At 44.4% G+C, this 13,948-nt stretch overlaps 1 protein-coding gene across 2 annotated transcripts in view; it reads right to left on the minus strand.

Annotated features, from left to right (window-relative positions):
* The window catches only part of Gabrg3 (gamma-aminobutyric acid type A receptor subunit gamma3), a 490,239-nt gene that overhangs the window by 377,089 nt on the left and 99,202 nt on the right, over positions 1-13,948 (minus strand). Inside the window, exon 1 of one of the 2 annotated variants that reach the window (XM_041649075.1) lies at positions 1,150-1,184. The exons of the other annotated variant lie outside the window; for it this stretch is intronic. The gene's annotated coding sequence lies outside the window, so the exon portion shown is untranslated. Of the gene's footprint in view, positions 1-1,149; positions 1,185-13,948 lie in introns of those variants that run through there. 2 annotated transcript variants of the gene reach the window in all.

A 13,948-nucleotide genomic window follows, 5' to 3' on the forward strand; every position in this document is an offset into this window, starting at 1 on the left:
GTGGGAAAGAAAAGTCCACCTACACTGGGTTTAAGAAATCTTCCTTTTTTTCTCCACTTTCTTTTTTCTTGGACATTAGTATTTTTTCTGGGCTCAGAAACTTCCAGGAGGAGAGAGGGACCACAGGAGTAGGCTGTTGCTCTTGGAAACAAAACTCAGAAAATTCAGCATCCTGACTATTGAACGTTTTTTCATCTGGCTTGAATAACTTTTTTCTGTTATTTTTTTCACACGGAAATTTGTAATACTTGAATTCTGCCAGTCTTTCAATTGTACATGAATGAGCACATGCCTGCTTGCCTTGTTATCAGTCAGAGACCTTTCATGCCAAATCCTAGAACAGACACAAATTATTCTAAAACAAGTTTATTTACCATTTTATTAAATCTTTTATTTACAACCCAAGTATTTCCTTTAGCTGTTGCCTAAGCAGATGATTCATAAAGCGTTTATAAGATTTGGATTCATGAGATCAACATTCATGGTTTTGAAGACAAGATTTTTCTTCATGCATTCTCAGTATTTATAAAAATTCAACATAATATCCATTGTGACAACTTCATGTTACTGAAGTCAGACCCTATCTTTGTGTCACCTAGGCCTTTGTTATCATCTTTTTTCTTTCTTTTTCCCACTTTCTTCCCTTTCTTTTTTGCCCTGTTCTTTCTTTCTCTCTATGTTTTATGTCTGGTAAAAAGAATATTGTTAACAACTGCAGTTTCTAGTAAACAAAGCAAGCTTTGGATATTGCCGTGATGACCATTACCTAGATTTCATCAAGCATGTTTCTAAGCCTTGGCTCGTTTCAAGCTCTGCCATTCCTCTGTCAGGCGAAGGAGGGTACAGTCCTCTGCCCTGCATGATGCTCACCAGCCAGGACAACTCTGCTCACTCCCTGCGGGCAGCATATTTTTCTCGGGCTGCAACAACAAAATCATCTCCAAACTATCACCCATCTCCTCAGTCCTGACTTAGCCTTGGGAGAAGGGGCCCTGACTCCTTTGCCTCTATTTAATTCTACAAATGTAATTGTGGGCATGTTTCCTCTTCACACCATATACTTTGTCAGATAAGCACAACATTGTATTCATCTTAGTGCTGAAGTCTGGTCATTTTCTCCTCCTGCTGAAATCACTAGGACCCACTTACCCAAGGCCTTCCCTGGGCAGCTTCTGTGGCTTTTGTATTTCAGATGTTCCAAGTTTGGTGTCAGAGCCCAATAGAACTGGAAATCTAGTAGCAGGAACTACCTAAAAACACATATTAGCAGGGGTTTCACAAAATGTTTTAATCAACTGACACGCAGTAATACAAAGTTAGCGATAAAAGGTAAAATAAATGGACAGAGGCCAACACCTGGCTCTAGATGACACAATTCAATTTTACTGATAATTTGGAAAAGAGTTCTGTGTTTTATTTTTAATAATACGTGACAGAGGAGTGTAGTCAGAGGCCATTTGTTTGTCCTGGCCGCACAGAACCAAAATAACCACTCAGAAACTGTATTAATTAAATCACTGCTTGGCCCATTAGCTTTAACTTCTTATTGGCTAACTCTTACATCTTAATTTAACCCATTTCTAGTAATTTGTGTATTGCCACATGGCTGTGGCTTTCCAGCAAGATTCCAACCAGCATCTTTCTCTGACAGGACAACATGGGTTTTTTTTCTGACTCCACCCTTCTTTCTCCCAGCATTCAGTTTAGTTTTCCCCGCCTTGCTCTGTTCTACCCTATGAGGCCAAGCCAGTTTCTTTATTAACCAATGGTATTTAACAGCATACAGCGGGGAATCCCACATCAGAGGAGTAGTGGGGACAGCTCTCCTATGCCCACAACTTTGGTGCTAGCTCATCCACCCCTCTGCCAACAGAGTCAGCTTCACTGTGGCTGCCCAAGCAAAGTACAGGTCCTGTTCTCCTGAGTGCTGCAGCTGGGGAGGGGCAGGGCAGCTCTCTCCTGCCTCAGGCGTAGAGGGGAGGGCATGACTTCCCTGCCCATGACACTGTATGGCAGATGAGGAGCAGAGCCTCTCATGTCACATTCTCAGGGCCAGCTCATCCATGCCCCCCTAAACAGGGTCAGCTCCACTATGCTGCCCAGACGTGGTGCAGGGTCTATTTTCCCAAATGTTGTAGTTGGGAAGGAAAGGGTCAGCTCCCTTGTCAGTTGGAGGCAGTAGAAGCAAGAGGGGAGTGCATCTTTCCCTTGCTTACACCACCATGCCACAGAGGAGGAAGGCCATTATTAGCTTACTCCTCTCATGTACCTAGAACCAGCTCACCTGTGCCCTTGTCTACAGGGTCAACTCTACTGTGCCACTGAGGTGAGGCACAGGGCCTGTTCTGCTAAGTGCTGCAGATGAGGAGGGGTCGGGTCAGGTCCTCCATCTGCTGCAGGTGACAAGGGGCAATGGGAAGAGGGCATCTCTCTCTCACCCATGCCACCCCATGGTATATAAGAGGGGACTGACCTACTCTCCAATTCTAATGCCCTCAGGGCCAGCTCATGCATGCCCCTGTGAACACAGTTCTGTGGTGCTGTCCAGGTGAGGTGTAGGACTCTCTCTCCTGAGTGCTTCCACTGGTGAGGGGCAGGACCAGTTCTCCCTAGTGTGGCTGCAGTGAGGGGTGAGGTCAAGTCTTCACAGCCCTATCCTTTAGGTCTTTGCTGGTATTAGGAGCCATGGACATCAACAGGGACCACAGTTGCCTAAGACTCATGAACCCAGACATGGGCCCCAGTAGCAGCCCAGGCCCAGACATCACAGTGGCCCTGGGTAAGAATCAAGCCACCCACCTCAGCCTGCTCCTCACTTCTTTCACCTCTTCAAATATGCTTCTACAGAGTCTGCATCTTAAAAACATTTGTGCTCCAGCCCCGCTGTCCTGCCATCAATATCCATGGTGCTCAGTCCTTGTACCAGTCAAACCCCAAATGCCTGCCCCTAAAGAACCAATGATTTCAGATCTCCTGAGCAGAGAGTGAGTGAGTGATCCTGTCTACTGCATGCATGCAAGTACCTTTCACTCCCTTTCCTGTTGAGGTATAGCTGAAGGGAGAAAGCCCTCTGTTCAAACCTCAGAGTCCTCAGCAGTGGGGCTTCTAATGCAGCTGTCTGCAGCAGCGCAGAGGACACTGGGGCTTCTAATGCAGCTGTCCATAGCAGCGCAGAGGACACTGGGGCCTCTAATGCAGCTGTCCATAGCAGCGCAGAGGACACTGGGGCCTCTAATGCAGCTGTCCATAGCAGCGCAGAGGACACTGGGGCCTCTAATGCAGTTGCATTTCGCAAACATTTGTAAAACTCAATGACAGACATGCAGGGAAAAGCATATGGAGCCAGGACCCTAGTTCTATGTGCTTGCGAGGTACTGTCTGCTGTGCTCATATGAGGGAACATCTTGTTATGATTTAGGAGGAGCAAATGGTCTGTACTCTGCTCGGAACTATACATGATGAACTAACGCGTTTCTGAATACAAGGACCCATAGGTTGCCAGGCTGGCCATATGGTGGTTGTTTACCACATGTGTTAAAGAAGCGCTGCAGGGAACAGGCTGCATTGAAAAAGGGAGGGAGGTGGCCCTTTGGGGAGACCCCCAAAGTCAGACTGGGCTCTGGCTTTGACACAGAGAGGCACTACATACCCATATCTGAAAGTAAGAAAAAAGGGGGGACAGAAGAGACATCCAGGAAGCGAAGGGAAGGCGGGCTATGTTGAAGGGGCAGGGTTGCCTCCTGTCCAGTAAAGGGTGGAGGCTCTTCAGGAAAATGCTTACTCCATGAACCACAGCGTCTGTAGGGGAAATTCCTTATTCAGCAAGGGAAGCTGAGGGGCTGAGCCTCGCGTCCTGGTTGGTGCTGCTCCTAGAGAATATGGGGTAAAATTATGGTGAAGAGAATTACGTGGAGGTCTTATGAACGCTGAAATGTGTGGGACCAGAGGCAAGGTCAGCCACTGCGGTACTCGCTCTATCCCAGGATAGCTGCCAAGGACATAATTCCACATTGAGAAGTTTATATTTCCAACATCAGCTACCAAAACAATCATAATAATAATAAGATAAAAAGTCACCGACAGTTGTTGAGGCTGACGTCAGGTATGGTCTGGCTGGGCTTGATGTCCGGAGACCTTCTCTGTGCTTCTGGAGAAGGACGTGTCTATGTCTACAAGCACCGGTGTCTGACACCTCTTACTAGTTCACACATGCAATCCTTATATGAAGTGCTCAGGATGAGAAACATTTCAGGGTCTTCCAGACTCAGTGACCACTGCTTATCGACAAGCAGAACTCACTTATGACTCATACACATGGCCTGGAAGGCAATTTGATACACGAACGTTAGCAGATCTTTTAGGCTATAATTGGTGGCTGAGTTACATACGGGATTTTCTGCATAGATTATTAGAAATGATGCTTAAAACATTTCTGGTTTGGAAACGGTTCAGCATTCTAATTTTTAACTTTTGGACTAGGTAGACGCCAAAGCCATTTGTGGTAGTCAGGGTTACACTGCTGTGAAGAGACGCCATGACCACAAAACTCTTATGAAGGAAAGCCTCCTAATCAGGTCTTACATTGAGAGTTTCATCCCTTTCCAGCACAGCAGCACACCCGCACACACAGTGCTGCAGAAGGTAGCGAGAAGAGGGCCTTTAGTGCCACTCCCTAAAGAACAAATAGATGAGCCTATGGGGCCATCCCTATTTAAATCACCGCACCATACTACAGAGTATTTCTAAAATTCATGCCTATGAGCCCAAATCACCCTATTAATCCCTTTGTAAGAGAGGTACTGAGTGCTGGGCCCATCAGTATTGACACAACAGTGTAAAGTATTACAAAAGTTAACAATGATATGCGATTTTTTTTTAAAAAAATGACAGAGAGACAGAACTGTGATGAAGATGGACAAGCTGTACTATTTCTCTTCAGATTTCTGTTTATTAGACTATGGAGACTGAACTAGGTAATATGGGGAGGCCAAAGCTGTGGTATACATTTTTAAAAGGAAAAAGAAGGAAAAAAAATGCAGGGTACTAAGTAATTTATTCATGCCATGGCACTTAGGTTAAGCAGAGATTAGCTCTGACACAGACTGACCTGTGGTTGCCCCAAAGCAGGACATAAACAACAGGAAGTGGTTGCTGACTCGCGAACTGGTCCACCTTCTGACCTTAAAACAAGACATCAAGAGCAAGAGATGGCAAGGGTTCACTCGTTCAGAGCCCGCTTCGCCAGCTCGATGGACATCACTGGCAGAGAAGCACGTGCAGAGACTCAGCAACCTTTCTCCGGCAGTCTTTTTCAATTTCAGGGCTAATCTGTACAGGCAGAGCCTGCAGACATACACAAATCTTTTACATCTGCCTGCAGCAGACGGAATTCTGGGTAAAGTGTCCTTCCAAAGAGGTATGACCTTTCCTGATGGGTAGCCATAGAGGAGGAACAGGGGAATACACGGGAGAGAGACATAGCTCTGTGCAGATAAAACTGGGGCTGTTGCTACTCAGTTCAGCCTGCTATTTCTTCTACAATGTCTTCTTGCTCTCTTGCTTATTACAGTTAAATTCCCAAGTGCTCGCTCTACGATGATGTCCATCTAGACATTTCTAGAGCCCAAGAAGTGAGGCTGTGCTGGGGTGACAAGGAGCAAACTGGAGATCTCTTGGAACACTTGGGATACATTCTGTGAAAAGATGCTGGCTGGTAAACACTGCCTTCAGGGTACACCAGGTTTGTTTTGTCAATAAACATATTGAAATGTATGTCCTAAGATGTAAATGGTGACAGATAGGAAGCTTTATATTCACTGTTCCCCAGACTTCAACAATAAGCATCTGTTACTTCTGTGATCAGAAAAAAGCCAGCGTGACACATTTCTGAAGCAATTGTTTCTTGAGCACAGAGTAAGCAGAGGGCAACCAGTGCAGGTGAGCAATAAGAAGACTCCAGTTGCTCAAAGCAAAGCTACTTGTCTCTGCCTGTGCTTTCTGGGTCCCCATGCTCATCCGTCTGTGCATCTTACATCCTTGCTAGACATGATATAATACGTGAAGTGCTGAGGACATAACAGCACGACCAGTTGTTCTAGGTGGTCTGAAGACAAGGACAAGGGGCGTGTTGCGTTTGTTCATTACAGATACCATTTTCCTAACACCTAGTAGTGAAGCTCAAAGATACTGAATCTACATGCATGGAGGGCTGACTATCCAACAGCAAAGTCCCCAGTATCATAGTTAGGGTTTCTATAGCTGTGACGAGACCCCATGACCACAGCAACTCTACTAAGGAAAACATCTGATTGGTGTGGCTTGCTTACAGTTCAAGAGATTCAGTCCCTGATCATCACAGTGAGGAGCGTGGCTGGGTGCAGGCAGACAGGTGCTGGAGCAGTAGCTAAGAGTCCCACATCTTGTAGTCAACAGGAAGTCAACTGAGACATTGCACAGCATCCTGAGCATAGGAAATCTCAAAGCCTGCCCCACAATGCCACACTTCCTCCAGCAGGGCCACACCCACTACAACAAACCCACATCTCCTAATAGTGCCGCTTCCTATGAGATTATGGGGCTAAGGACATCCAAACAGTCACACCCAGGAAACAGAGGTGTAGGGCACAGAGTCTGCAAGCAGTGATTATGAAACCATCAGTGCTAACGTCATGCCTGTAACATTCCAAACACTCTGTATACATTTTTCTCATACATCTTTATGATTATTATATTAGTTTCCATTATAGAGATGGGGAAATTGATGTGGTTGAGCACATCTGGCCTGTTGTCAGTCCAGCTGCAGCCCCTCCAGTTCTATCACCACACCCCTGTGCCTAGCTCATCAACTCAGCATTAGGCACACTTCCTCTTTGCTTCCCACTCTCTTCCTTCTCCATCCAAACCCCTGGGCTGGGCCTTTCTTGGGTGTTCTTATGGGTCATTCCATCCAGAATTAATTTTCATGCCCCCTCCACCAAAAGTCTATAGCCCAGGGTGTAGGAAATCATGTGAAGACAATCCTTCTCTGTCTTCTTCAGGATCTTCTCCATGGGAGTCTGTGTCGAAGCCCCCAAGGACCACAGCTGCATCAGGGATGCTGCGGGAGGAAACTGGTGCTTGCTGAACTCCAGCTGGTCCAGGCTCTCAAACAGAGACTGATCTGATAACACTGATCTCAAAGGTTCTCTGTTAACTGCTAAGCTTCCAGCATCTCAAGTAGGCATGGCAAAGCTCAAGCAAACAAGACTCTGTCCACTATCTCACCTGGACCCTACTCCACAGGACCCTGCTTCACCCAGCTAAGGGGTCAATGCCCCCAGGTCACTTGGAACTGTCTCTCTGTTCAGTTCTGATCAGCATATAAGTTAGTCACTTTGGAAAATGCACGTTTAAGGGAACCGCCACCATCATCCAATCAATCTCTCTGCTCTAGCAAACAGCTGGTAATAGGAGCAGGCTCCATGCAGAAGCTGGAATGTTTTGTAAAGCAAAATTAGGGGTGCGATTTAAGCCTTTCTAGTAGGAAGTCCTGGCTTCTTGAGCAAGTTTCATCTAGCTCCTATTCCTCTCTTGGATGGACAGGAACAGAAACAAAACACTGAAGCCAGAGATAGCCTGAAGACAAGAACATCACTTCACAGGGCTTTGGAAAGGCAAAGCAAAGAGTCAGAGTGGCTTCCAAAGCTCCAACTCTGCCTACGTGAGATGGCGCAATATGACAGAAACCCACCTGCAACACCAGGTGAGCGGCACCTGCATCCAAGCAGGTGGTAGCTGAAGTCAACGGCACTGAAAAACCTTTGCTGAACTCATCTAACATGTATGTCAGAGGGATGTCAAGCAGCTTTGACTTCCTATTACACATACCTTAGAAAACTAACTTATAAAGAAAAAGTTTGTTTTGTAACATAGTTTGGAAGTCTGGCTATGTAGAACCATTAGTGTGTGTGTGTGTGTGTGTGTGTGTGTGTGTGTGTGTGTGTGTTATTGTCTGTCTGTTTGCTTGTTTGTTTTACACTGCTGGGGTTGCACCTGGGGCCTTGTCATGTATGGAAAGAACTCTCCCACAACTGCAAAGCCATCCCTTTATAGAAGAGCTCAGAGGGGGGCCATGCTACTCCCCTTCTGTCAGGGAAGTGAAAGAAAGGCTGCCCTTGGGTTCATATAGCATCCCCCAAGCACACAAATGTCTCCTATTATGTCACGCCTCTTAAAGGTCCCACCATCTTCCAGGGCAGAGCTGGAGAATGTTCCCAAAAGACAAAGAAGCCTTTGGGTCCCACACCATATCCAAACTACAGCACAAAAATGTGAATATCAATTGAGTTACATAACCTTTCGGTCTTGGCATCTGTTACAGTCTTGATTCCTATTCACTGTCTAGCACGCCCCAGCATTGACATGTTTCATATATATATATTTTCCCTTAAACCTTAGAGGTAAGCAGGGTAATAACTGTACAGATGTGGATTTGGAGCTGGATGTGCTTCTCCCAGTCTCACTGCAATGTTTCCGGGTCTGTTTTGCATCCATGAATGTTGAAATCTCTGGCCAGCCGAGCAGCGCCTTGGCCCGTACACCACTACCCCAGTTGCGACAAGGGGGTAATTCATGAAGTGTGGCTGAGAACAGTGACAGATATGCTCAGAACACAACCATCCGTCTCCTTGATAGCATCCACGTACTTAAGGGAACAAAGGAAATTGTGTAAAATAAATTCAATAAGTAATAAAAGTCTAATTTTGCTTGGTTTTCTCTTTTGAAACTTTGTAATATTTAGTTATAAAGAGCAGGAGGCTAAAGAACCTGGGCTGGAATTCTGCCACTTCCAGCACACTCTCAGAATGAGGGTTGAGTCCTCAATAAGGACAAAACTCACCACCTCCAGCTAAGGTCCAGTAGAGAACAGGCACTAGATGCAGACCCCTCCCACCAGGAAGCCAGGACTGCCTACTAGGCAGGTCTAAATAACATCAATTGGTAACTTTGCCTTACAAAGCATCTCAGCATCTCAGGCCACGTCACAGTGGAGCCTGTCCCTAGTACTAAGGAGCTGGATCTGCTGAGTGATGTTGAAAGTTCCCTGAGCGTAGTGAGCACCATACAGTGTGGCCTTTGACATCCAACAAAGTAGAGCAAAATGGGAAACTTTCAGATCATATGACAGTCACACAACGTATTAAAAATAATATGGCTGATATAAAAATAAGCGAGCAATTTTATTACATTTTAAACTGAACATTATAATGCTTTAAGTGAAATGAACAAAATACGCAGGTATATGTTACCTCACTCCCCATTGCCCTATTGAGTGTCATAATCAAGAAAAGGAGAATTATAAGGGATCAGCAGTGACCTCAGCAATCACGAATACCTGTGCTGCTGGTAGGGGTGGCGGGCAGTTTGAGACCAGCTTTTAATCTTTTCTAACAAAGTTTGACCATAACCAAATGAACTCTAATGTACACATCTTGAAAATACAGTTTCATTTCAAGGCAGAGATCTTAGAAAAATTATTCCACATGCCTATAGATTTTTATCAATTGAATACAAGGGCAAACCTACTATTTTATATGTAAAATGATGGATTATTTTTAGAAGTACATGGGCCTTAATTGTTTAATGAAAACAAACTTACAGGCCACAAACTTCCAAGCAGAGATGTGTGGGCCAGCCCAGCTTCCTGGGTTCCCACAGTGACTGTCCAGTTTCCTAGATTCCCAAAGGAGCACGGTGTTGATCACTCAAACCAGCTCTAATGAGCCCCTCCCTGGCCTGTGTCCTGCTCGCCTTCAAAACAGCGCTTGCTGAGGACAACGTAAGTTTGAAGCAGTTCTTGTAAATTTCTCAAAAACACTACCACCACCACCAACACCTCTATAAATTGCTGAGATTAAAGACCTTTCAAATATAAAAGTTACTGAATCTGAAGAGGTTCCCAGGGCCGAGAGATCAAACAGACAATTTAAAAGCACCAACTCCAAAGTAAGAAAGAACTATGTTTCATGACAGTCATGCTTCTCAGGAGGTCACGATGCAGCTCTCTAGAGTGGACACCCCTGCTCCCTGGGCTGGGCTTTGTACAAGGGCTTTGTACACCAGAGTTACAACTCACTCGGTGCTTCTGACCGGGAGTTCCTTTTTTACAACTAACTCACATCTGTCTGCTCTACAGGTCCCAAACTTACAGCTAGTTTGGTTTCATTTTGCTTACTTTTCAGCATTTCAGTGGTGCACAAGCAGAACCCCAGAAGCATTCAGTAGGAGCCAATCTCTGAATTCCAAACATTAGTCTTTTCTCTGGCCTGTTATATGTGACCTCAAATGCTCTCTAGATACTGGGTAGTTTCTGTGACCTGAGACAAAGAGTCAGCTATGCCAATTCCAGGACAACCAACCTACGCCCTGTGAGCCAGTGTGCTAAGCTACAACTTTCAAGGGGTTACATAGACTAAGCACATTTTCAAATTACAATATTTCTAATTTACATTCAAGGAGCACGTGCAGTTGGTCTCTGTGATCTAAAACCAATAATAAAATATTGAGCACTAACTCTTTCTTGGGCAAAACTTAAGCTTTGATTTACCTTACAGCACCAATGCCATGGCGTGGGAGCCCTGTTCTCTCAATGGTCTCTTTTTCCTCATTACAAGTTTCTTCCACTCAAAGCCAAGGCAAAGTCTACTGTACAGCAGCTCCACCCTATAGTGGCATTTCATTTGTATTTTAATAAATAAAGCTAGCCTGAAGATCAGAAAAGTAAAAACAACCACACTGGGAAGCCTTACAGACCAGGCAACAATGGAACACACCTTTTATCCCAGTAGCCACATCACCTTGCCATAGAAACCAGGTGGTAGTGGTGCACGTCTTTAATCCCAAAACTAGAGAGGATTATAAAATGGGAGGAGACAGCTCTCAGTCTCAGTCTCATTGTGAGATTCCTGGAGGCGGGATCACCATTTCAGACTGAGGTCAAGGTAAGAGTCAGTGGCTGGCTGCTTTGTTTTTCTGGTCTTCAGGCTGATCCTCACTATCCGTCTCTGAGTTTCTATTAATCATGCTTCATTTGGTGCCCAACTTTTGGGGTATATATTTATAAAAATAATCTGTTTACCTGAGGTTTTTTAGCCACTATTCTAGGTCAGAGCTGGGACTGGAATTCCAGCTCTAAGAACTGGACCCCAAACCCAAATACCTGGATTCAGGGGAAGCACTAGCTTCCCATTTGCCCTGTTTAACTTCTGTATAAAAATGGAAAATACACAGAGAATCTGGATACTATATGTTTTTGTGTTGTCTTTGAATTGTTTGATTGCTGAGGAAGAAATAACAGCTGCTAAAAGATATTTGATTATAAATGATGCTAGATTAATACAACCTATGTATTTTGTAAATGCCTTGACTTCAAAATTTAAGTCAAAAGATATGTTACTTTGGAAAGGAGGTTTTGCTTTTGTTTCCACAGGAAATGAGAGGCTGTGGATTCATTCTGTGTTAAGAAAAATAAGGTTTGATTAAGGTAGACCCCCTGAAAAATCTCCAATAGGAGCAGATAGCCCTAATTATCTAATATTTTAGAGGAGCTCTGTTGCAGTTTCGTCTGAGTTCTGCAACCAGAACAGCTTCAGGCTGCTGGCTGAGATGATCCAGCCTCACTGAATACTCCAGACAGGACTTGACTATAATCCTAAATTTTCTTTGGGTCCCTTTAAGAATATCAGCACCTCCAATCAGCAGGAAGTATCCTAGAAAACTATGCACACATTCCCCCCCAAAAATGGATTATAGATGTTTCTTTTTATTTAGCATGTTGTTTACAATTTGTTACAGATAATGGTCAGGAAAAAAGCTAAACAAAGGAGATAGGTTCAGGGTTCTTGCTTTGAAAAGAAAAAAGGGGGAAATGCTGTGGGATAATGCTCTAGTACACTGTAAAGATTTGTGACTCATTGGTTCAATAAAACACGGATTGGTCAGTAGCCAGGCAGGAATTATAGATGGGGCAATCAGACTAGGAGAATTATGGGAAGAGGAAAGGCAATTACAAGTCAGATGCAGAGGAAGCAAGATGAGAATGCTGCACTGAGAAAAGGTACGAAGCCACATGGCTAACCCAGACAGGAATTAATGATCAACTTAAGATGTAAGAGCTAGTTAATAATAAGCCTAATAGACCAAACATTTTATAATTTAACATAAGCCTCTGTGTATTTCTTTGGGACTGACCAGCTCTGGGACACTGTAGGAGAGAAGTCTCCATCTATATCACCCAAGCAGGATAAGGGTAAAACAGATTCATTTGGGAAAACTCTATGTCACGCTCTGTGGGGTACAGCAAAAACACAGGCATTAAGAATTTATTCCTATGTACATAGTGAGAAATAAACTTCAGAAACTAAGACAAAGAATGTAAGCAAAGGTCTAAGAAAGACTCTCCATGGTGGGAGCTCCAGAAGAAGAAGGCCAATCCATAGAGGCACAGAAAAGAACAGCATTTGACTGTAGACCTAGTCAAACATCACCTCAGTAGCCTCTGTTTGTTTAGACAGGTTTCCAAGTGGAAGAGAGAATATGAGCAGCATGGTTGGGCCAAGATGAACTTGGTAGAAAAACTGTGGCCCTCCTATGGCCCAGAGTCCTGGGGATGGGATGGGTTAACCAGATCTCTCTACTGCATCTTTGGCTCCAACCCAAAATAAGAGGCCTGCTCCTCCTCACAGGCTGCTATGGACAGGGTGCTGGTACACTCTGCTCTGAATGCCATAAATTTGAGTGCTCTCAAGTGTGAAACTTAGGTTGTTGATAGCATCCTGTGGTGATCTGAAGGAGAATAGCCCCCACAGGCTCATCTGTTGGAACCCATGATCCTAGCTGATAGAACTGATTGAAAAGAATTTGGAGGTGCGGCTCTGATAGAGGAAGTGGGCTCTGGGGTTTCAAAACCCTCCTGCCATCCTGGGGCTCTGTGCTTGCTGCTTATAGATCAAGATATAAGCTCTCAGCTATTCCTGCCACTGTGCCTTCCCCTTGCTATCATGGACTCTAGCCTGCTGGAACCATATGCCCAATTAGGGTACTTTCTTTTGTAAGTAGTCTTGGTCATAATGTTTCATCACAGCCATAGAAAAATAGCTAATATAGATCTGTAAGGGGAAAATGACATGACATGGAAGTTCATTTCCTGCGCAAAACTGTTAAAAATAGCACACAAAATTACACTTCACACTATATGATATCCTGAAAACAAAAATTAATTTCATGTTTGCACATGGGACTTATATTAAAGATAGCTCATTTTTGATAGACTGAAATATTCTAAATTCAAGGCGATCCAAAACCCCAAACACTTCAACTCCCTAAGCATTTTGAAAACGAGGTATCAACCTGTAAACGGGTTGTGATTATATAGGCGGGGAGCTAGCAGTCTATTTACCTCTGTGCCATAAAAAAAGCTTTTCAATAAAAGTAGATGCAATACACGTGTGGTAAATATAGTTGACTTTACTGCTGTCCTTGGGCCCACGGAGCACAAGACTCCACACAGATGGGAAAGCCGAGCTGCAGATGGGGTACAGCTTTGAGAAAAGTCTGTTTGCAGACTCACATCCTTACGAGTGCACACTTGTTGGTCTTTTGTCTAGCTTTACGCATGTGTGAGTAAGGCGCAGTTTTTAAAAGACAGTCAATGACCCCGGTCTGCCACCCAGCAATTCAGAAAGCTGCCAGTGTGCTTTGCAAAGTCCCTCAAGTCAGGGGAAAGTGGCCTCAGCTTTCTAACAGTGAGGATGATTTGCTCTCCTGAATGTACAATCTTCCTAAGGAAACTCTCTGATGCTTTCCTGGCTAACTTAAAGAATACTAACAAGTCCTGCGAAGTTACCCCCAGAAACTCGGAAATTACAACGTTCAGGATGGTTGACTCTTTTCCTGATTCTCCATAAAACTG

Source organism: Microtus oregoni, unplaced genomic scaffold (genome assembly GCF_018167655.1).
Source record: "Microtus oregoni isolate MIOR12 unplaced genomic scaffold, Mior012 000000F_ref0000247, whole genome shotgun sequence".
In the NCBI taxonomy this organism is placed as follows: Eukaryota; Metazoa; Chordata; class Mammalia; order Rodentia; family Cricetidae; genus Microtus; species Microtus oregoni.